This window comes from Tigriopus californicus, chromosome 2, assembly GCF_007210705.1.
Source record: "Tigriopus californicus strain San Diego chromosome 2, Tcal_SD_v2.1, whole genome shotgun sequence".
NCBI classification, from domain to species: Eukaryota; Metazoa; Arthropoda; class Copepoda; order Harpacticoida; family Harpacticidae; genus Tigriopus; species Tigriopus californicus.
In genome coordinates, this window is record NC_081441.1 from 3182963 (window position 1) to 3207698 (window position 24736).

General features: G+C 42.7%; 7 non-coding genes across 7 annotated transcripts; 4 read left to right on the forward strand and 3 right to left on the reverse strand.

The window, feature by feature from the left end:
• The first annotated feature begins 4091 nt into the window (after positions 1–4091).
• On the forward strand, positions 4092–4162 carry Trnak-cuu (transfer RNA lysine (anticodon CUU)). The gene has a single exon. It is a non-coding gene; the product is annotated as a tRNA-Lys (tRNA).
• Positions 4163–4434: 272 nt separating this feature from the next.
• On the forward strand, positions 4435–4506 carry Trnat-ugu (transfer RNA threonine (anticodon UGU)). The gene has a single exon. It is a non-coding gene; the product is annotated as a tRNA-Thr (tRNA).
• A 1939-nt stretch (positions 4507–6445) lies between these two features.
• Trnak-cuu (transfer RNA lysine (anticodon CUU)) lies at positions 6446–6517 on the forward strand. The gene has a single exon. It is a non-coding gene; the product is annotated as a tRNA-Lys (tRNA).
• Positions 6518–6785: 268 nt separating this feature from the next.
• Positions 6786–6857, forward strand: Trnat-ugu (transfer RNA threonine (anticodon UGU)). The gene has a single exon. It is a non-coding gene; the product is annotated as a tRNA-Thr (tRNA).
• Positions 6858–15215: 8358 nt separating this feature from the next.
• Positions 15216–15287, reverse strand: Trnat-ugu (transfer RNA threonine (anticodon UGU)). The gene has a single exon. It is a non-coding gene; the product is annotated as a tRNA-Thr (tRNA).
• A 7796-nt stretch (positions 15288–23083) lies between these two features.
• Positions 23084–23155, reverse strand: Trnat-ugu (transfer RNA threonine (anticodon UGU)). The gene has a single exon. It is a non-coding gene; the product is annotated as a tRNA-Thr (tRNA).
• Positions 23156–23426: 271 nt separating this feature from the next.
• Positions 23427–23498, reverse strand: Trnat-ugu (transfer RNA threonine (anticodon UGU)). Its single transcript has one exon. It is a non-coding gene; the product is annotated as a tRNA-Thr (tRNA).
• Between the last annotated feature and the right edge of the window lie 1238 nt (positions 23499–24736).

The window sequence follows — 24736 nt, forward strand, 5'->3', positions numbered from 1 at the left end:
GGCAAGTCATACTCAAGGGGCGTAAAAAACAATTTTGAGGAATCAAATTAAAGTTTCAAGTCATTTATGCAAAAAAAGAATGATCTGCTGTACGGCCAAGGCGTTTCAAGTCATTTATGCAAAAAAAGAATGATTGATTGGGCATTGCTTTTGATTGAACTGTCAAAATTTTACTCATCAAGATGCATGGTTCACAGTTTGAATTTTGGGCTCATTTTTGAAACATCAATCTGCCCTTAAAGCCATTCATTGCCTAATGCACGGACTTTTGGAAATCTGGACTTCAAACAAACTTCCCACCAGATTGGCCTGCTCTTGGTCATGGCAACTATGAGCCACTTTTCGAATTATAGTAATAACCTTAGATTTCTTCAATGAAAGGGAGGTCATTTTTATATCATTTACTTGTAAAGTGGATAATTTCAAAGTTATGTTGTCAGCAGCTCATGTAGCTGGCCAAGAGCAGGCCAAAAATTTGAATTTTCTGTAGTGTTTACTACGCAAATCTGTCTTGAGCTCCGTAACCGTAAGTTTGGGCACAAATTTGACCAAGTTCATTTATTCAACAAAATCTTGAGACCATAGGAAATGCTTCTTTGGCATAAAGTGAAGTGTTTAGGAGATACAAAGTTTTGGCTTCTGTTTGCAGTCCATATCTCTAGAGGTTTGTGCCTAATGCAACAATGATTGAATTCAAGATGTCCTTGCCTTATATTATTATCATAGCTTATCATAGAATGATTTAAGTATTAAACATACCACAATATTATCTAAAACAACCCAAAAATTGTGCAATGACAATTTTGGTAAGTTTACAATCTAATTTAACAATTTCAGTCTTTTTCAACTTGAGAAATAATGACTGTTTATATACTAGGAGCTGACCAAACAATGAAAACTTTATAGTATGATTCAATGTTAAATTGTATTACTTGCATTTAAAAAATGACAGGGATTTGCCAAATAGAGCACAAGCTTTAGTGGTTTTGTTAGATCTTATGCTCTTGCATTTGTCCTCATAAGGCTTGCTGGGGTACCGTATTGGTAGAGCAACCACTTTCCAATTAGCGATTCCTGGTTCGGTCCCAGGGAAGCCGAGCTTCTTTGCAGTATTTAATTACAGCATAAGTTGCGGCTTTAACAACTTAAATGGGCGAACCTGCGGTCATTCCTGAGGGTGAGGTAATAATTAATGTTGGCTGTGATGACGAAGCGGGAATATCCCTCAATTGGGACACCAATCATTCAGATGGCAGGCCGGGCGAGAGAGAGCTGCCATCTGACTTTGTAACAAACATTGTCCCCATAACATGAAAATAACAATTTGGAGCATTTACTGACAAAATAAATCAACATTAAGGTTGATTTTATGAAAGAAATTGAGTTTTTTATTACCTCCATGCAGATGTGAAGCTTTATGTTTAAAAACATTTGGATTGCTAAGTAGGCTCTGTAACACTAGCATATAACATTAGTTTTGCAAGGATTTGTAAAAAGCGACACATTCAAGACCAATAGGCCCAGGTGTTTAATACACTCATCCATGTACTTCTCCCACCCCTGCTTTTTGCATATGCCTTTTTGAAAATGAATGGTTTTCCTTTCATACATGTCCATTGGCTTGGTAAAAACCTTGCTAAGTATCGACATAGCTAAGAATGAGAGAAGCAGTAAAAGCGCTTTTGAGTTGTACATGAAATAACAGCAGGATAAAAACTACAGTCCTATAGATAGGGCAAACTTCACAGCCAAAAAAATGCAAAGAAATATTGGCTACTCAAAGTATAAATAATTTGATCAATTATGTAAATTAGACTTAGAATTCTAATGAAATCCTATACACTTTAAGTGGGAACACTTTGGTATCCTTTAAGTAATTGAACTTCAACTTCCTTTCTATATTAATTAATTAGTTAGCTTGCTGGATTGCCCTTTTAATTTGTCTGATCCATCCAAATTGACTATATGAATGTGCAAATGTTACTTGGCTGAAGTTAAACTTGAAACAAATTATTAGCCTGTAATAATAGTGCGTTTGAAATCAATGCTAAAGAGGTATTTTGTGCCCCCATTGTCACAAGCCCTTAAAAGATTCCTCGAAACTTGAAAGTCATACAAAATGTTTGTTGACAACTTTCAGTCTTAGTGGATAAATTCCCCAGTTCAGAAGAGGCGGCTTGTACGCTGTCATTTCAATGCGGCTTGCCAGCTGCCATCTCATCGTCTGTGATATAAGGAACACAGTTCAAGACGAGGAATATATTGATTTTTATTAACTTTTATTTATGCATCTATATTATCTGATCGAACAACGAATTAGAGTTGGCTGATCGGGCTAACCCTTGAATGTAAGGTTGATGGGGAATCTACAATATGGAACGACCTGGTTCTCTTGGCGATTCAGCCATGGAATTGCAAAATGCCATCAATTGCACTCCATGGTTATTGCCAAGAGAAGGCCTTCAGTCAAGAACATCAACACAAGGCCATGGTTGTTTCCATAAAGGTCGTCTGCCTCCCACCTCCTTCCACATCAATAGAGTCGACGTTGAATCGTCAAATCGTTTTAACTATGTCGGTTTCACCTTCCCACCAACTCTCATTCACAACAATCACCTCAAATCCACAATAATAAGGCCAGGCCAGGATCGGATACATATATAAGTGCTTCCCATGGAGAATCTTCCCCTCCCAATAGTCTTGAACTCTTCTGGATTTACGTCACCGCCATATATGTCTTTACAGCCTACACCTTTGGCTTCCATCTCTGCTCAATCCGCCCTCAAATCCGCCAATGCCACCGTACACCAAATTCCTCAAGCAATACCTCTGCGTGCCCAAATATCCAACAATGCATGGACACATTTTCTATGTGAAACCGAGCCCCTCACCATCGAGTTGCCAAGGTTAGTAGTGCCCACATGTGGGAACCTGACCTTTCCGGAGGTGATGTCTGGACAGACAAGTTGTCCTTCCCGGTCAAGGACTTGCATAACACCTTATTGTCCTGGCCCGACATCCCTTCGAGTATTGACGGTCACGTACCTTTGTCTGTCTCTCTGCAAAATGCCATCAGCGACGGGAGTTACAAAGGATCTGTTAATCTGGCGCATCCAATCTACTGCGATAACCAAGATTTTCATCACTTACCACTACCTACTTGTCTTTGTTCTATCTGCAGCTCACCTCTTCCTTTTTTCATGTGCACATGCTGAACCATTCTAGTCATCTCTGCTGTGTATATCACTAGTCGAATGTTTTATCATTTCAACCATTTTAGTTTCTTCTTTATCTTTTCTTTATCCATATTTGGGTAGGTTTGTTACATACAATTCTATTATTTTGACAAGTTGCAATGACCGAGAGTCGCAATAACAGATTGATTTATTTATTTGGACCTGGTCTTGTTGCTTTATGTTCATAAGTTGTTGTCAAAGAAGTGGACAACAAAGGGATTTTTGGCAAATCAGGATAAGTTGATCTGACCACTTTCAAAGATCAGGAGATAAAGCTGCAGGTCTGCACTTTCCAGACACTAACAGAGTAGTTTTGAAGGTGTCCACACAAGATGTTTCACATTGTTTCAAGTGCAACTCAACTTGTTCTATGATCTGATACTCATAATCTTGAACGCCATACCTCAAGATTGGTCTTTTTTCTTGTAGAGCAGCTTTTGGATCAGGAGCGAAAATGTCCAGGCTTTGCAAAACTAACCAATTCAAGTCCTGCTTTGGAAGACATATCTCAATGGTTTGCTCCCAATAATGAAAATCTTTGTGCTCTCGAGTTATGTGTTGTGGTGCACACGGTGGGCTTGTGTATGAAATTTGCCGCCATTTTGATGTAAAGTCGTCAAAAGCCTAGTGTTTTGAAGCAATTATTGAAATTTTGCCACGCAGGCACAGGTTGCCACCCACAGTTAGTGCCATTATAGGAAAAATGAAATTCTTTTGTGCTCGTTAACAACCCAAGTTATGATGTAGGACCCATTTGCGTGTAACAATTACATACAAAGGCATAAAGGTGTCCTAGGTATCCCATTCAGCGTAAAAGATAAAATGATTTTGTCGAACCCATTTCGTTGTAAACCAGCCCGCATAGCTCAGGGGCAGAGCACTAGTCTCTTAAACTAGGGGTCGTGAGTTCGATTTCACTGTGGGCAGTTGTTTTGCTCGTGGGCACCAAAGCGGACACGCGCCAAGGGGGAAAAGCGCAGTGGCATCAAATCTGTGTCAAGCTTCCGCCCATGACCACAAACCATTTGGTTTATGGGGGAACCTAAGGATCACAAAACTACTTTGAAGACACCAGTTTAAAACAACATCTCTTTTAATTCTTTGTCCCTTCATCAGGGCCCTGTGCTAAATATCAGAACGATGAAAGAAGAAACATATAATTTTATATTGTATAATTACTTGTCACTATAGAGAATAGGCCTGCATAGCTCAGGGGCAGAGCACTAGTCTTGTAAACTAGGGGTCGTGAGTTCGATTCTCACTGTGGGCTGCACTTTTGTTAGTACAGGATGGTTTAAAGACGCGCTTTAATGCTAGTCAACTTCTGGAAACATGAATTTACAATGGAAGAGTCAGTTTTGCAGGCCTAGCCCTCTTTGATTTGATTTGATTTGGAATGAAAGCATTCTTTGAGCACAAAATCATACGCGTTTAAACTCCTACAAACCAAGGCCCCTACATCAACCGTTTTCCAGTTCAATATCTACAATATGCAGACGACCTGGTTCTCTTGGCTGATTCAGCCATGGAATTGCAAAATGCCATCAATGCACTCCATGGTTATTGCCAAGAGAATGGCCTTCAAGTCAAGAACATCAAGACCAAGGCCATGGTTTTCCATAAAGGTCGTCTGCCTCCCACCTCCTCCCACATCAATAAGAGTCCGATTGAAATCGTCAATCGTTTTAACTATGTCGGTTTCACCTTCTCCACCCAACTCTCATTCACCAATCACCTCAAATCCACAATAACTAAGGCCAGGGCCAGGATCGGATACATATTAAATAGGCTTCCCATGGAGAATCTTCCCCTCCCAATAGTCCTTGAACTCTTCTGGATTTACGTCACCCCATTATTTCTTTACAGCCTACACCTTTGGCTTCCACCTCTGCTCAATCCGCCCTCAAATCCGCCAATGCCAACCTACACCAAATTCCTCAAGCAATACCTCTGCGTGCCCAAATATGCCAACAATGCATGGACACATTTTCTATGTGAAACCGAGCCCCTCACCATCGGTTGCCAAGGTTAGTAGTGCCCAACAGTGTTGGGAACCTGACCTTCCGGAGGTGATGTCTGGACACAAGTTGTCCTTCCCGGTCAAGGACTTGCTAACACCTTATTGTCCTTGGCCCGACATCCCTTCGGAGTATTGACGTCACGTACCTTTGTCTGTCTCCCCGCCAAATGCCATCAGCGACGGGAGTTGACAAAGGATTCTGTTCAATCTGGCGCATCCATCTACTGCAATAACCAAGATTTTCATCACTTACCTACCTACTTGTCTTTGTTCTATCTGCAGCTCACCTCTCCCTTTTTTCATGTGCACTGAACCAATTCTAGTCATCTCTGCTTCTGATATCACTAGTCGAATGTTTTATCATTTCAACCATTTTAGTTTCTTCTTTCATTTCTTTATCCATATTTGGGTAAGTTGTTTACATACACACATTCTATTATTTGACAAGTTGACATGACCGAGAGTCGCAATAACAGATTGATTTATTTATTTGGAACCTGGTCTTGTCGCTTTATGTTCATAAGTTGTTGTCAAAGAATGTGGACAACAAAGGGATTTTTGGCAAATCAGGATAAGTTGATCTGACCACTTTCAAAGATCAGGGAATAAAAGCTGCAGGTCTGCACTTTCCAGACACTAACAGAGTAGTTTTGAAGGTGTCCACACAAGTGTTTCACATTGTTTCAAGTGCAACTCAACTTGTTCTATGATCTGATACTCATAATCATTTGAACGCCATACCTCAAGATTGGTCTTTTTTTTGTAGAAGCAGCTTTTGGATCAGGAGAGCGAAAATGTCCAGGCTTTGCAAAACTAACCAATTCAAGTCCTGCTTTGGAAGACATATCTCAATGGTTTGCTCCCAAATAATGAAAATCTTTGTGCTCTCGAGTAAGTGTTGTGGTGCACACGGTGGGCTTGTGTATGAAATTTGCCGCCATTTTGATGTAAAGTCGTCAAAGGCCTAGTTTTTGAAGCAATCATTGAAATTTGCCACGCAGGCACAGGTTGCCACCCACAGTTAGTGCCATTATAGGAAAAATGAAATTCGTTTGTGCTCGTTAACAACCCAGTCTGATGTAGGACCCATTTGCGTGTAACAATTACCATACAAAGGCATAAAGGTGTCCTAGTATCCCATTCAGCGTAAAAGATAAAATATTTTGTCAACCCATTTCGTTGTAAACCAGCCCGCATAGCTCAGGGGCAGAGCACTAGTCTCTTAAACTAGGGGCTGTGAGTTCGATTCTCACTGTGGGCAGTTGTTTTGCTCGTGGGCACCAAGACGGACACGCGCCAAGGGGGAAAAGCGCAGTGGCATCAAATCTGTTCAAGCTTCCCCATGACCACAAACATTTGGTTTATGGGGGAACCTAAGGATCACAAAAACTACTTTGAAGACACCAGTTTTAACAGCATCTCTTTTTAAATTCTTTGTCCTTCATCAGGGCCCTGTGCTAAATATCAGAACGATGAAGAAAAGAACATATATTTAAAATCATTATGTAAAACTTTGCATATGGAAATAGGCCTGCATAGCTCAGGGGCAGAGCACTAGTCTTGTAAACTAGGGGTCGTGAGTTCAATTCTCACTGTGGGCTGCACTTTTGTTAGTACAGGATGGTTTAAAGACGCGCTTTAATGCTAGTCAACTTCTGGAAACATGAATTTACAATGGAAGAAGTATTTGCAGGCCTAGCCCTCTTTGATTTGATTTGATTTGGAATGAAAGCATTCTTTGAGCACAAAATCATACGCGTTTAAACTCCTACAAACAAGGCCCCTACATCAACCGTTTTCCAGTTCAATATCTACAATATGCAGACGACCTGGTTCTCTTGGCTGATTCAGCCATGGAATTGCAAAATGCCATCAATGCACTCCATGGTTATTGCCAAGAGAATGGCCTTCAAGTCAAGAACATCAACCAAGGCCATGGTTTTCCATAAAGGTCGTCTGCCTCCCACCTCCTTCCACATCAAATAGAGTCCGATTGAAATCGTCAATCGTTTTAACTATGTCGGTTTCACCTTCTCCACCCAACTCTCATTCACACAATCACCTCAAATCCACAATAACTAAGGCCAGGGCCAGGATCGGATACATATGCAATAGGCTTCCCATGGAGAATCTTCCCCTCCCAATAGTCCTTGAACTCTTCTGGATTTACGTCACCCCATTATTTCTTTACAGCCTACACCTTTGGCTTCCCACCTCTGCTCAATCCGCCCTCAAATCCGCCAATGCCACCTACACCAAATTCCTCAAGCAATACCTCTGCGTGCCAAAATATGCCAACAATGCATGGACACATTTTCTATGTGAAAACGAGCCCCTCACCATCGGTTGCCAAGGTTAGTAGTGCCCAACAGTGTTGGGAACCTGACCTTTCCGGAGGTGATGTCTGGACACAAGTTGTCCTTCCCGGTCAAGGACTTGCTAACACCTTATTGTCCTTGGCCCGACATCCCTTCGGAGTATTGACGGTCACGTACCTTTGTCTGTCTCCCCGCGAAATGCCATCAGCGACGGGAGTTGACAAAGGATCTGTTCAATCTGGCGCATCCAATCTACTGCAATAACCAAGATTTTCATCACTTACCTTACCTACTTGTCTTTGTTCTATCTGCAGCTCACCTCTTCCCTTTTTTCATGTGCACTGAACCAATTCTAGTCATCTCTGCTGTGATATCACTAGTCGAATGTTTTATCATTTCAACCATTTTAGTTTCTTCTTTTATTTCTTTATCCATATTTGGGTAAGTTGTTTACATACACAATTCTATTATTTGACAAGTTGACATGACCGAGAGTCGCAATAACAGATTGATTTATTTATTTGGAACCTGGTCTTGTTGCTTTATGAGCCAAAGATGGGGATTACGATTCGGTTTCCCTTTCAGGACGAGATCTCCTCCACCGAGAGTTCGGGAGCGATTTTTTTGAACAAGGAAAGGTATCCGATTTCGCGCTCCGCACGGAATCATTCAGGATGGCCTGCCTCAAAACGGCATAAGACGAATCTTCTCTCGCAATCTGGATCAACTCGTCCAACATATAATCGGGGTAGCCAGACCTGACTGTGGCAACCACAAGATTGGGAGCATGTGACTTGTCTGTAGATTCAAAATCGATCTTTGAACTGGACACTGGAAACCGAGACAAAGCATCAGGTATGGCATGTTAACGCCTGGTTTCCATTCCACCGAGAATGATAACCCTGGAGACGAGTTCGGTAATTTAAAACCCTTGGGTTCTCAATTTTTCAGGGGCAATACTGGCCCTGACTCTGGAGCACAGGGTACTGCTAATTGCTAGCTTCCAGTAACTGGCTTTTCCGGTAATCAGGGCGCCAGACATCTCTGCTTGAAAAGGTAGAGTCACACGGCCTCTAAGAATTGTTAATAATTCTGAGTAGACTGGAGCCCTTCCACTGCACTGTGATTTATAAAACGACGTAGTTAAATAAATTTTTGATGTAACTAACCTCGATCCTCTCGCGCTTCCGAGGATAATCTGACTGGAACAGCCATTTTGACCGATGAGTTTTGCTAGCGGGTGGGCCAACTTTCATCTTTCGCCCTGTTTAGCGTCTCCTCCTCTTCAGAAGATGAACTGAAAAAGTCCGAACGCTTTTGAATTTCCCGGGCCGGACATTTTGGATTGACCCCGTCTGATCTCTTCCGCGCTTTGCTTTTCCGCGGAATTTGGATCGACTCGACGCTTGGTTTTGCTTGGGCCCGAACCGCGGCTCGCAGTTCTCTTACGTTGTTTTGGATCGCCCTCTGAGTCTGAAGAAGATCGGAACGTGACGCCCGCGAGTTGGGGACTGGGAGCGTCTCCAGAGTCCACGTGGGTGGTACGTGAAGCGATAGGTTCGTGGAGTCGCTTTGGCTGATGCTATAAATGGCTGCGATTTGCCGCATGTCTTCGGGACTGGCTGCGTTTGAAGAAAGTCTGAAACTTGGGTTTGCAATTCGGAATTGTCGCTCGCACCACCTCGTGGGACTTCGATGACTGGAACTTGCGGGGGTTGATGTTGATAGACTTTTCGACGCCTGCGATGTTGCGAGGAATGTTCTCCACAAGAGATATTTGGTCTTGATCCAACCTCAGACCGAGGTCCTCCATTGTTAAATAAATCGATGAGCTTGGAGGCGTTTGATTGGGCACTTTGGAGGCGGATTTTGGGATTGTTCATGGTGAGAGATGAGTAATGCACAACCGGTTGGCTTGGAAACTCAGTTTCGCAATGAGTTGGAAACGGAAATCGACAGGTGAACTGTCGTTGGTAGCAGACTATTTGTCCGCACCTGTTGCTACGCAACCTCATCCAATGGTTACTAGTATCGCTTTCTAAGATAAGTGTCCAATGTCACCATCAAATTTTGGGAGGCAAGTCATACTCAAGGGCGTAAAAACAATTTTGAGGAATCAAATTAAAGTTTCAAGTCATTTATGCAAAAAAAGAATGATTGATTGGGCATTGCTTTTGATTGAACTGTCAAAATTTTACTCATCAAGATGCATGGTTCACAGTTTGAATTTTGGGCTCATTTTTGAAACATCAATCTGCCCTTAAAGCCATTCATTGCCTAATGCACGGACTTTTGGAAATCTGGACTTCAAACAAACTTCCCACCAGATTGGCCTGCTCTTGGTCATGGCAACTATGAGCCACTTTTCGAATTATAGTAATAACCTTAGATTTCTTCAATGAAAGGGAGGTCATTTTTATATCATTTACTTGTAAAGTGGATAATTTCAAAGTTATGTTGTCAGCAGCTCATGTAGCTGGCCAAGAGCAGGCCAAAAATTTGAATTTTCTGTAGTGTTTACTACGCAAATCTGTCTTGAGCTCCGTAACCGTAAGTTTGGGCACAAATTTGACCAAGTTCATTTATTCAACAAAATCTTGAGACCATAGGAAATGCTTCTTTGGCATAAAGTGAAGTGTTTAGGAGATACAAAGTTTTGGCTTCTGTTTGCAGTCCATATCTCTAGAGGTTTGTGCCTAATGCAACAATGATTGAATTCAAGATGTCCTTGCCTTATATTATTATCATAGCTTATCATAGAATGATTTAAGTATTAAACATACCACAATATTATCTAAAACAACCCAAAATTGTGCAATGACAATTTTGGTAAGTTTACAATCTAATTTAACAATTTCAGTCTTTTTCAACTTGAGAAATAATGACTGTTTATATACTAGGAGCTGACCAAACAATGAAAACTTTATAGTATGATTCAATGTTAAATTGTATTACTTGCATTTAAAAAATGACAGGGATTTGCCAAATAGAGCACAAGCTTTAGTGGTTTTGTTAGATCTTATGCTCTTGCATTTGTCCTCATAAGGCTTGCTGGGGTACCGTATTGGTAGAGCAACCACTTTCCAATTAGCGATTCCTGGTTCGGTCCCAGGGAAGCCGAGCTTCTTTGCAGTATTTAATTACAGCATAAGTTGCGGCTTTAACAACTTAAATGGGCGAACCTGCGGTCATTCCTGAGGGTGAGGTAATAATTAATGTTGGCTGTGATGACGAAGCGGGAATATCCCTCAATTGGGACACCAATCATTCAGATGGCAGGCCGGGCGAGAGAGAGCTGCCATCTGACTTTGTAACAAACATTGTCCCCATAACATGAAAATAACAATTTGGAGCATTTACTGACAAAATAAATCAACATTAAGGTTGATTTTATGAAAGAAATTGAGTTTTTTATTACCTCCATGCAGATGTGAAGCTTTATGTTTAAAAACATTTGGATTGCTAAGTAGGCTCTGTAACACTAGCATATAACATTAGTTTTGCAAGGATTTGTAAAAAGCGACACATTCAAGACCAATAGGCCCAGGTGTTTAATACACTCATCCATGTACTTCTCCCACCCCTGCTTTTTGCATATGCCTTTTGAAAATGAATGGTTTTCCTTTCATACATGTCCATTGGCTTGGTAAAAACCTTGCTAAGTATCGACATAGCTAAGAATGAGAGAAGCAGTAAAAGCGCTTTTGAGTTGTACATGAAATAACAGCAGGATAAAAACTACAGTCCTATAGATAGGCAAACTTCACAGCCAAAAAAATGCAAAGAAATATTGGCTACTCAAAGTATAAATAATTTGATCAATTATGTAAATTAGACTTAGAATTCTAATGAAATCCTATACACTTTAAGTGGGAACACTTTGGTATCCTTTAAGTAATTGAACTTCAACTTCCTTTCTTTATTAATTAATTAGTTAGCTTGCTGGATTGCCCTTTTAATTTGTCTGATCCATCCAAATTGACTATATGAATGTGCAAATGTTACTTGGCTGAAGTTAAACTTGAAACAAATTATTAGCCTGTAATAATAGTGGCGTTTGAAATCAATGCTAAAGAGGTATTTTGTGCCCCATTGTCACAAGCCCTTAAAAGATTCCTCGAAACTTGAAAGTCATACAAAATGTTTGTTGACAACTTTCAGTCTTAGTGGATAAATTCCCCAGTTCAGAAGAGGCGCTTGTACGCTGTCATTTCAATGCGGCTTGCCAGCTGCCATCTCATCGTCTGTGATATAAGGAACACAGTTCAAGACGAGGAATATATTGATTTTTATTAACTTTTATTTATGCATCTATATTATCTGATCGAACAACGAATTAGAGTTGGCTGATCGGGCTAACCCTTGAATGTAAGGTTGATGGGGAATTTTAGTAAAAAACTTGCCCAAGTCTGACTTAAATCCTGCTACTTTGTCAACGCCTACATACGCCCTACGAATATTTGAAGGCAGCAAATTGAACAATGAAGGAGCCCGAGAAAGAAGAGGGTTTGACTCATTGTTTTAACTAGCCTGGATTCTCGAGGGCTTGAAGGTGCTCTCAAAACGCACACTTAAGCCTCTACGGTCACTACAATTGACCCTAAATCCTGGGCTGGGACATAGCTCATGAATGCTTTTGAAAAGGTACAATATCAGATACCTTTCGTACCTTCTCTGAATATTGTACAGTCCCAACTTTTTTAGCCTCTCCCAATACGAGAGCTCTCTCATATCTTCAATGTTCCTAGTAAAACATCTTTGGACCTGCTCGAGCTTTTGCAAACCTGACTAAATTGGAGCCCAAATGGGAGAGGCATATTCAAGATGCGGCTGAACAATCAACTTGTACAGAGTTAGGATCGTGATACTATCTCTGCACTGAAGCGTGCGATCAATCCAATCCATGGAGCCTTTTAACTAAAAGGCCATGATTTAACTTGTCAAAAGCCTTGGCATAACCGAGATGAACTACATCAGCTGATTCATGGCTCTCAAGTCCCTCAATAACCTGCTCTAAAGGTTCAATCAGTTGGGTAACCGTGCTAAAATGCGCTCGGCATCCATGCTGGCTTGGAGGAAGTACAAAGACAGGTAAAAAACATTCGACTAGTGATATCACAGCAGAGATGACTATCAGATCATAGAACAAGTTGCACTTGAAACAATGTGAAACACTTGTGTGGACACCTTCAAAGCTACTCTGTTAGTGTCTGGAAAGTGCAGACCTGCAGCTTTTATTCCCTGATCTTTGAAAGTGGTCAGATCAACTTATCCTGATTTGCCAAAAATCCCTTTGTTGTCCACATTCTTTGACAACAACTTATGAACATAAAGCGACAAGACAGGGTTCCAAATAAACCTTGGTCTTGATGTTCTTGACTTGAAGGCCATTCTCTTGGCAATAACCATGGAGTGCATTGATGGCATTTTGCAATTCCATGGCTGAATCAGCCAAAGAGAACCAGGTCGTCTGCATATTGTAGATATTGAACTGGAAAACGGTTGATGTAGGGGCCTTGGTTTGTAGGAGTTTAAACGCGTATGATTTTGTGCTCAAGGAGTGCTTTCATTCCAAATCAAATCAAATCAAAGAGGGCTAGGCCTGCAAAACTGACTCTTCCATTGTAAATTCATGTTTCCAGAAGTTGACTAGCATTAAAGCGCGTCTTTAAACCATCCTGTACTAACAAAAGTGCAGCCCACAGTGAGAATCGAACTCACAGCCCCTAGTTTAAAGAGACTAGTGCTCTGCCCCTGAGCTATGCGGGCTGGTTTAACAACAAAATGGGTCTGACAAATATTTAATATCTTTTACGCTGAATGGGATACTAGGACACCTTTATGCCTTTGTATGGTAATTGTTACACGCAAATGGGTCCTACATCAGACTTGGGTTGTTAACGAGCACAAACGAATTTCATTTTTCCTATAATGGCACTAACTGTGGGTGGCAACCTGTGCCTGCGTGGCAAATTTCAAATGATTGCTTCAAACACTAGGCTTTTGACGACTTTACATCAAAATGGCGGCAAATTTCATACACAACCCCACCGTGTGCACCACAACACATAACTCGAGAGCACAAAGATTTTCATTATTGGGGAGCAAACCATTGAGATATGTCTTCCAAAGCAGGACTTGAATTGGTTAGTTTTGCAAAGCCTGGACATTTTCGCTCTCCTGATCCAGAAGCTGCTTCTGCAAAAAAAAGACCAATCTTGAGGTATGGCGTTCAAGTGATTATGAGTATCAGATCATAGAACAAGTGATTGCACTTGAAACAATGTGAAACACTTGTGTGGACACCTTCAAAACTACCTCTGTTAGTGTCTGGAAAGTGCAGACCTGCAGCTTTTTATTCCCTGATCTTTGAAAGTGGTCAGATCAACTTATCCTGATTTGCCAAAAATCCCTTTGTTGTCCACATTCTTTGACAACAACTTATGAACATAAAGCGACAAGACCAGGTTCCAAATAAATAAATCAATCTGTTAGTGCGACTCTCGGTCATGTCAACTTGTCAAATAATAGAATTGTGTATGTAAACAACTTACCCAAATATGGATAAAGAAATGAAAGAAAAACTAAAATGGTTGAAATGATAAAACATTCGACTAGTGATATCACAGCAGAGATGACTAGAATTGGTTCAGTGCACATGAAAAAAGGGAAGAGGTGAGCTGCAGATAGAACAAAGACAAGTAGGTAGAGGTAAGTGATGAAAAATCTTGGTTATTGCAGTAGATTGGATGCGCCAGATTGAACAGATCCTTTGTCAACTCCCGTCGCTGATGGCATTTCGCGGGAGACAGACAAAGGTACGTGACCGTCAATACTCCGAAGGGATGTCGGGCAAGGATAAGGTGTTAGCAAGTCCTTGACCGGGAAGGACAACTTGTGTCCAGACATCACCTCCGGAAAGGTCAGGTTCCCAACACTGTTGGGCACTACTAACCTTGGCAACCCGAGTGGTGAGGGGCTCGGTTCACATAGAAAATGTCCATGCATTGTTGATATTTGGGCATCGCAGTTGGAGGATTGGTGTAGGTGGCATTGGCGTAGAGGCGGATTTGATCAGTAGGGGTTGTAATGCAAAGGGAGGTATAATGATTGGGTGATTCGTATTAAGAGGTGACTCTTATGGATGATATGATCTCATGGTGATAGCAGCATATGTATCGTATCCTGGGAGTGTGATGGTGATGAGAGAGAAGGTGAAACACGACATAGTTAAAACGATTGACGATTTCAATCGGACTCTTATGATGGAAGAGTGGGAGGCAGACGACCTTTTGGAAAACCATGGCCTTGGTCTTGATGTTCTTGACTTGAAGGCCATTCTCTTGGCAATAACCATGGAGTGCATTGATGGCATTTTGCAATTCCATGGCTGAATCAGCCAAGAGAACCAGGTCGTCTGCATATTGTAGATATTGAACTGGAAACGGTTGATGTAGGGCCTTGGTTGTTAGGAGTTTAAACGCGTATGATTTTGTGCTCAAAGAATGCTTTCATTCCGAATCAAATCAAATCAAAGAGGGCTAGGCCTGCAAAACTAACTCTTCCATTGTAAATTCATGTTTCCAGAAGTTGACTAGCATTAAAGCGCGTCTTTAAACCATCCTGTACTAACAAAAGTGCAGCCCACAGTGAGAATTGAACTCACGACCCCTAGTTTACAAGACTAGTGCTCTGCCCCTGAGCTATGCAGGCTATTTCCATATGCAAAGTTTTACATAATGATTTAAAATTATAGTGTTTCTTTCTTCATCGTTCTGATATTTAGCACAGGCCTGATGAAGGGACAAAGAATTTAAAAGAGATGTTGTTAAACCTGGTGTCTTCAAAGTAGTTTTGTGATCCTTAGGTTCCCCCATAAACCAAATGGTTTGTGTCATGGACGGAAGCTTGACCAGATTTGATGCCACTGGCGCTTTTCCCCTTGGCGCGTGTCCGTCTTGGTGCCCACGAGCAAAACAACTGCCCACAGTGAGAATCGAACTCACAGCCCCTAGTTTAAGAGACTAGTGCTCTGCCCCTGAATGCGGGCTGGTTTACAACGAAATGGGTCTGACAAAATTATTTATATCTTTACGCTGAATGGGATTCTAAGACACCTTTATGCCTTTGTATGAATAATGTTACACGCAAATGGGTCCTACATCAGACTTGGGTTGTTAACGAGCACAAACGAATTTCATTTTTCCTAATATGGCACTAACTGTGGGTGGCAACCTGTGCCTGCGTGGCAAATTTTCAATGATTGCTTCAAAACACTAGGCTTTTGACGACTTTACATCAAAATGGCGGCAAATTTCATACACAAGCCCACCGTGTGCACCACAACACATAACTCGAGAGCACAAAGATTTTCATTATTGGGGAGCAAACCATTGAGATATGTCTTCCAAAGCAGGACTTGAATTGGTTAGTTTTGCAAAGCCTGGACATTTTCGCTCTCCTGATCCAAAGCTGCTTCTACAAGAAAAAAGACCAATCTTGAGGTATGGCGTTCAAATGATTATGAGTATCAGATCATAGAACAAGTTGAGTTGCACTTGAAACAATGTGAAACACTTGTGTGGACACCTTCAAAACTACTCTGTTAGTGTCTGGAAAGTGCAGACCTGCAGCTTTTATTCCCTGATCTTTGAAAGTGGTCAGATCAACTTATCCTGATTTGCCAAAAATCCCTTTGTTGTCCACATTCTTTGACAACAACTTATGAACATAAAGCGACAAGACCAGGTTCCAAATAAATAAATCAATCTGTTATTGCGACTCTCGGTCATGTCACTTGTCAAATAATAGAATTGTGTATGTAAACAATTACCCAAATATGGATAAAGAAAATGAAAGAAGAAACTAAAATGGTTGAAATGATAACAATCGACTAGTGATATCACAGCAGAGATGACTAGAATTGGTTCAGTGCACATGAAAAAAGGAAGAGGTGAGCTGCAGATAGAACAAAGACAAGTAGGTAGAGGTAAGTGATGAAAATCTTGGTTATTGCAGTAGATTGGATGCGCAGATTGAACAGATCCTTTGTCAACTCCCGTCGCTGATGGCATTTGCGCGGGAGACAGACAAAGGTACGTGACCGTCAATACTCCGAAGGGATGTCGGGCCAAGGACAATAAGGTGTTGAGCAAGTCCTTGACCGGGAAGGACAACTTGTGTCCAGACATCACCTCCGGAAAGGTCAGGTTCCAACACTGTGGGCACTACTAACCTTGGCAACCCTGGTGAGGGGCTCGGTTTCACATAGAAAAATGTGTCCATGCATTGTTGGCATATTTGGGCACGCAGAGGTATTGCTTGAGGAATTTGGTGTAGGTGGCATTGGCGGATTTGAGGGCGATTGAGCATATATGGTGAAGGTAGAGCCTGTCGATTGAAGATAGTCACCAGAGGTTTATGGTCAGTCACCACCTTGAAGTTGACACTGGCCAAATATAAATGGCACTTGCGAATCGACCAATAAATGGCCAAGGACTCCAGCTCAACCATCGCATATCGCGTCTCACAGTCCTTGAGATAGCGAGAACCACATTGAATTAAAGTTGGGATTTCATCTTTTAACTGGACCAGGGCGAACCCAAGTCCATGTCGCGATGCATCTGTTAAAAGGGCAATCTCCAACGAGGGATCAAACATTCCTAGAACAGATGGAGACAACAACGCCTTTTTTGTCTCATCAAACGCGATATTGTGATCCGGGAGCCAGAGAAAATGGCTCTTTGACTTTAATAAGCCCCGGAGGGGCGACGTTATCGTCGCCAAGTTGGGTAAGAATTTTCCCAACTGATTGGCCAAACCGAGAAAAGATCGCAAATCCGTCAACGTGGAAGGAACAGGAAAATCCTGAATTGCATTAATCTTTGTGGGATCGGCCTGAATCATTCCAGAAGATATCCGGTATCCCACAAAATCAATGGATGAAGCGGCCAAAATACTGTTCTTGGAGTGTACAGTTAACCCATAAGTGTGACAACGCTCCAATATTTGGCAAACACGGCGTATCAAATCGGCTAGGGTCTCGGATCCACAGGCCATATCATCCACGACCTTATGGACGTCAAGGCCTGCCATTGCTACATCTCCTCGATACGAAAATGAGTCTCCAGTAGAGACAAAGCCCATGGGAGAACGTAAGAACATGAATTTCCCAAATGGGGTGAGGAAAGTCGTCAATGGCTGGGACTCTTTGGCCAACGGCATTTGCCAATAGCCTTTAACAAGGTCTAATTTGGCGAAGAATCTCTGGTTTGGCTTAAATCCAGAGATAGCCTGGGCTGGGGTCTTCGTTGGGTGGATGCTCCTCTTCACTTGAGAATTGAGGCGAGTCAAATCCACGCAAAATCTCACACCACCATCGTTCTTTGGGACTAAAACGATGGGATGACACCACATGCTTGGAACATCTCCGACAGGACATATGATTTCCTGATTCACCAAATCATCCAAAATTGTCCTCAAGTTATCGGATTGAGCAAATGGGACTGGTCGAGCCACGTGGATTGAGAATGGCCTGGCGTCATCTTTTAGATGGATCACCATTGGGTCCCCAACGATCGGGCCCACCATAGGACGAAGTGAGTCGGATTCAAAGACCTGAGAATATACGGACTTTAACTTGGAATCCACTGTTGTCAGAACCTCGGACGTGATCCGTTTAGGCAGCATAGAAATCCAAGACTCCATGTCAACCCATAACGAAGGAGTTGAAAAATCAGCCTTTTTTTGGGGTGTGGACACGAGGGAATTAACCGCGATCTTGGGTGAATTGATGGAGCGGGATGATGTTTCAGTCATATGCAATATTTCTACTGGTTATCATCGTCCTGTCGTTCCTCAATCTTGGGTGGTTCACATCATGGACATCTTTCATGGATTGAGCCATGGGGGTATTGCTCCAACAACTCGGGCTATTCAGTCAGAATTTGTTTGGCATGACATGAAAAGAGACATTCGTGGTTATGTTAAAAGTCATGCGGTCAGCGATCAAAAGTCACCCGTCATACGCGCCATCCAGTGAAAGCGTTTGATGACCCCTCGGGTTGTTTTGGTCATCTTCATGTCGATATTGTTGGACCCATGCCATCATCAAACGGATTTCGATATCTATTCACAATGGTGGATAGATGGACTCATTGGCCAGAAGTGATGCCTGTGAAAGGTATGACAAGTGAGGGCTGTGCGGGGGCGCTTTTGCATGGATGGATTAGCCGATTTGGGGTCCCGGATGTGATCACTTCAGATCGTGGACGCCAATTCGAATCGGCGCTATAGCGAAATTTGGGACGTTTTCTAGGGTTCCGGTCTTCAAGAACCACGTCTTACCATCCTCAGGCAAACGGGTTAGTCGAGCGGTTCCATCAGTCCCTCAAGGCCTCGTTGTGTTGGATGGTCATGCTCGTGTTCTCGTCAGTCATTCTGCTCTAAGCTATGTCTCTGACTCCACTTCATACTTACATAAAGAAAATAAACGAGGCAGTTTTTTAAGACCTTCAACGATGATGTTCCCTCTCTTGCGTTCGGGAAAGCCCGTTTAGGAAACTTGGGCGTATCTGCTTTTCAATATTTAAGGTGTCCTGCGGTTCAGAATCTGCACGAAACCTAATGTAACATGGCACAGTTGGCATCTAACTGTGGGGCATGATGATATTTGAAGGAAGTCCTCCTCTTCATGTGTGAATGTTTGAACAAGTTGAATCCCTTGGATCAGCGAGAAATACCAGGTTTGTCACCACGTCATCATTCAATTCCCTGCGAAATCGGGAAGGGAGAGATGGGACGATGGTGAGCAGAGGAGGAGAACAAGGGAAAGAATGAGGATCGAGAAAAAAAAGATCAGGAAAGTGATGATCCATGGATTCGTGGGTTGATTTTAGACCAGTGCTTTGCCTTCTGCTCTGAATTTATCGATTTTTCTTTTAGATAGACGTCCACTTTTATCCTATCTTAGAGACCTCTACGAGCCTTCAGCTTGACCCAACAACCAAGATTGAAAACCAACGAAAGAGAAGAAAGAAGACCACGATCAGCATCATACAGAACCACAAGAGGCGACCATGGCAAACCCAAGGGCAGCCAGTTCTTACTCCTTGCCAAAGGGAATCCCGTTTTTCGATGTTGAGACATCTACCATTTTTGAGTACGAAATAGGGGAAGAGGACTGGTTGAGATTCTTGAGGGTTACTGTCTTAGAATCGGCATCAACTCAGATGAAAGTGGACATCATGCTGTCTGGCTTCTTGAGTTCAACCAAAGGCCTCGTCAAGAAATTGGACCTTACTTTCAGTGAACGAAATGACGGGGTTCAGTCTGTCAAGTTATTGAGAGACGAAAATTGCGCAGAAGAACTCAGCGACCTAACGAAGACATTGACGTTTTTGTCATGGAATTGAGGGAGATCATGAAAAGTTGCAATTTTTGCGACACCTGTGCCGAGACAGTTCTCTGCGACCAAGTTGCTAAAGGCATTGCCAATCAAGAGGCTGTAAAGGAAATGCTCCGAGAAAATAAGCTCACTCTTAAAAAGGCTATTTCCATCGCACGAAGTCATGAAGAATCCACTAAATGCAAGGAGCTAATTCAAGAATCCTCCCACGTCAACCACACTCACAACAAAACTACCCCTAAGAAGCCCGCATTTCGAAAGAAGTCAACCTCAGGCCCCAATTGCCAAAAATGTGGATATCAGAAGCACCCTGAAGGATGGAAATGTCCGGCAGATGGACAAGAATGCGCAAAGTGTGGAGGCATGAGGGCATTTTGGATCATTATATGTGTCGCGGATTGAAACCATTTAGCTCCAACATGTCAAGGATTTCTTCAATGCAACCTAGCCGCGCTTCCAGAAGCGAAACCACACATTCTAAGCCATGCCAAACAACATCTGTATCCATCACCAGTCCTAATGGGCGTGCGCAAGTTCGGGGACTCCCCGATACAGGAGCAGCGTTTTCAGGAGCTGGTTTGGATCTACTGGCGGCTTTTGGAGAGAGTGATCACAACTTAATAGACGCTGATTTGAGGGCCGAAGTCTTCAATGGAGAGACAATCCATGCATTTGGGTGTTTACCTGTTCAAATTCGGGTCCACCATGGTGTTAAGGTGAAGGTGATGGTATACATCTTCAGGGAAGTCAAGAACTTCATATTATCTTGGTTCACCACGAAAGAGTTGGGATTGTTGTCTCCCTATTTCCCCCTCCCTAAAGCCCACCTCGCAACCTTCAATCATGAGAATGACAGCATACGCAGATTTGGAGAGTTCAAAGGCAACTATGATTACAACAGATCAAGGAAACTCTGAAAAGGAGTAGAAAGTTGGGCCCAAATTGGCCCCAACTAAATTGGTCTCGCCCATGTTGAAATCTGAGCAAGTGTCACCCAAGACCGTTGGTACTTTTGGACCAATTTGGACGGCTATCACGACGTGTTTGATGGAATCGTCAAGCCGATGGTTGGAGAGATGTACAAAATACACGTTAAGCTTGGTGCAATACCTTTTGCAGTCGTCCATCCCAGAACTGTTGCCCTTCCAATGCTCTCCAAGCTTAAAGCTGAATTGGATACCTACCTGTCGGACGGGTTGATTGCACCACAGAGCAAACCAACTGATTGGTGTCACCCCATTGTCGTTGTCCCAAAGAGAGGAACTGACAAGATACGAGTCTGTGTTGATTTCACCAAGCTGAACGTGTGGGTGAAACGCGAATTAATCTGGAGCAACACGCCCATTGAGGCCGTCATGGATATTCCAGAATCGTCCCGAATCTTTTCAATATTTGATGCTTTGAAGGGTTATCATCAATGTGAGCTGGATCCTGAGAGCCAAGATTTGACAACGTTTATCACGCTGCTTGGCCAATTCCAATTCCTGCGAGCACCGTATGGTGTAAATTCAATCTCCGAGCATTACAATAGCCGTATGTCAGAGGCATTGAGTGGCTTGACCTTTGTCAGAAAAAATAGTGGACGATATTGCAATTTTCTCCAAGAGCCCTCAAGAACATGCGGAGAATTTAAGGACATTTCTGGATCGATGCCGATTGAACAGGATGTCTCTCAGTCTTTCGAAAATCTAATTAGCCAAAGCAGATGTCATCTTTGCTGGATTTTCACTTTCATCAGAGGGACACGCCGTATCATCTGAAATCACTAATTCATTGATGAATTTTCCAACCCCGTCCGGAATATCGGACGTATGTGTCCTGCAGTTCAGAATCTGCACGAAACCTAATGTAACAAGGTGAGCTGCAGATAGTACAAAGACAGGTAGGTAGAGGTAAGTGATGAAAATCTTGGTTATTGCAGTAGATTGGATGCGCCAGATTGAACAGATCCTTTGTCAACTCCCGTCGCTGATGGCATTTGGCTGGGAGACAGACAAAGGTAGGTGACCGTCAATACTCCGAAGGGATGTCGGGCCAAGGACAATAAGGTGTTAGCAAGTCCTTGACCGGGAAGGACAACATATGTCCAGACATCAACTCCGGAAAGGTCAGGTTCCCAACACTGTTGGGCACTAACCTTGGCAACCCGATGGTGACGGGGTCGGTTTCACATAGAAAATGTGTCCATGCATTGTTGGCATATTTGGGCACGCAGAAGTATTGCTTGAGGAATTTGGTGGAGGTGGCATTGGCGGATTTGAGGGCGGATTGAGCGGAGGTGGGAAGCCAAAGGTGTAGGCCGTAGAGAAAAAATGGGGTGACGTAAATCCAGAAGAGTTCAAGGACTTTTGGGAGGGGAAGATTCTTCATGGGAAGTCTATTGCATATGTATCCGATCCTGGCCCTGGCCTTAGTTATTGTGGATTTGAGGTGATTGGTGAATGAGAGTTGGGTGGAGAAGGTAAGACCGACATAGTTAAAATGATTGACGAATTCAATCGCACAATTATTGATGTGGAAGGAGGTGGGAGGCAGACGACCTTTATGGAAAACCATGGCCTTGTTCTTGATGTTCTTGACTTGAAGGCTATTCTCTTGGCAATAACCATGGAGTGCATTGATGGCATTTTGCAATTCCATGGCTGAATCAGCCAAGAGAACCAGGTCGTTTGCAAATTGTAGATATTGAACTGGAAAATGGTTGATGTAGGGGCCTTGGTGTGTAAGAGCTTTGGGCAGGTTGGACACATAAAGATAAAAAAGAATTGGCGATAGTGGATCCCCCTGCGGAAGGTCAAAGGAAGTGAAATAACAGGGGGATAGATCCTCACCAGATCGAATGGAGCATCTGAATCCCGCAAAGATGTTGGACAGCAGGACACAGATTGAACGCAGAACTCCCCATAGTTGGAGCTATAGGAATAATGACTTTGCTTTCAAAATTGCGTATGATTTTGTGCTCAAAGAGTGCTTTCATTCCAAATCAAATCAAATCAAAGAGGGCTAGGCCTGCAAAACTGACTCTTCCATTGTAAATTCATGTTTCCAGAAGTTGACTAGCATTAAAGCGCGTCTTTAAACCATCCTGTACTAACAAAAGTGCAGCCCACAGTGAGAATCAAACTCACGACCCCTAGTTTACAAGACTAGTGCTCTGCCCCTGAGCTATGCAGGCCTATTTCCAAATGCAGTGTTTTACATAATTATTTAAAATTATATGTTTCTTTCTTCATCGTTCTGATATTTAGTTCAGGGACCTGATGAAGGGACAAAGAATTTGAAAGAGATGTTGTTAAAACTGGTGTCTTCAAAGTAGTTTTGTGATCCTTAGGTTCCCCCATAAACCAAATGGTTCGTGGTCATGGGCGGAAGCTTGACCAGATTTGATGCCACTGCGCTTTTCCCCCTTGGCGCGTGTCCGTCTTGGTGCCCACAAGCAAAACAACTGCCCACAGTGAGAATCGAACTCACGGCCTCTAGTTTACAAGACTAGTGCTCTGCCCCTGAGCTATGCGGGCTGGTTTACAACGAAATGGGTCTGACAAAATCATTTTTATCTTTTACGCTGAATGGGATACTAGGACACCTTTATGCCTTTGTATGGTAATTGTTACACGCAAATGGGTCCTACATCAGACTTGGGTTGTTAACGAGCACAAAAGAATTTCATTTTTCCTATAAAGGCACTAACTGTGGGTGGCAACCTGTGCCTGCGTGGCAAATTTCAACAATTGCTTCAAAACACTAGGCTTTTGACGACTTTACATCAAAATGGCGGCAAATTTCATACACAAGCCCACCGTGTGCACCACAACACATAACTCGAGAGCACAAAGATTTTCATTATTGGGCAGCAAACCATTGAGATATGTCTTCCAAAGCAGGACTTGAATTGGTTAGTTTTGCAAAGCCTGGACATTTTCGTTCTCCTGATCCAAAAGCTGCTTCTACAAGAAAAAAGACCATTCTCGAGGTATGGCGTTCAAGTGATTATGAGCATCAGATCAAAGAACAAGTTGCACTTGAAACATGTTGAAACACTTGTCGCAAACTGGTTCAAGAGTGTTATCCTCGATTCGCCCGCGCAAATCGCGATCAGTTGGCGCGAGATCGTTTTGTTCACGGGCTTGCTAACCAATTGAAATCGGCCGTCCAGAATGGTCCCTGTGAAAAGTGGGATGGTGCGGTGCAAGCGGCTCTCTTAGCTGAGGGCGTGGTACAAACGCTGAGATCGAACAAGACGGTTATTACAGAACAGAATAAGGAAACGTCTTAAGAAATGGTCAAAAGACTCAGTAGAGGGACGAGTTTGTCAACGATTCAAGAGGGAAGGTCATATTGCAAGAGATTGTGCGCGATCCTGTGATAAAGGAAGGAAGTATGCAGTCCAAGCTATCGGAGTGCGGCCGATGGCGCAGCTCACGGTCAACGGCGTGAAAATCAGGGCGTTGATAGAAACTGGGGCTTCTGTTAGCATTTTGTCAGACTCCTTATTCATGGCAGAGCATACCTCTCAAGCTCAGTTTCGAACGGCATTGGATAGTCCTCTAGAGGTATGTGGAATTTGAACTGCGTTGTTTGCCTCAACGATTGGGAGGTGGAACATACATTTTATGTCGGCAAGGTGTTGAGCCCCGTGCTTGGGATGAATTTTATGTCGACGCACGGAAAAACCGTGAAGACCAGATCTGGAAGAGTTTCTATAGCCGGGCATGAGCTGGACGTTGGCAAAGAAAGACTTATTGTCAAAAGTATT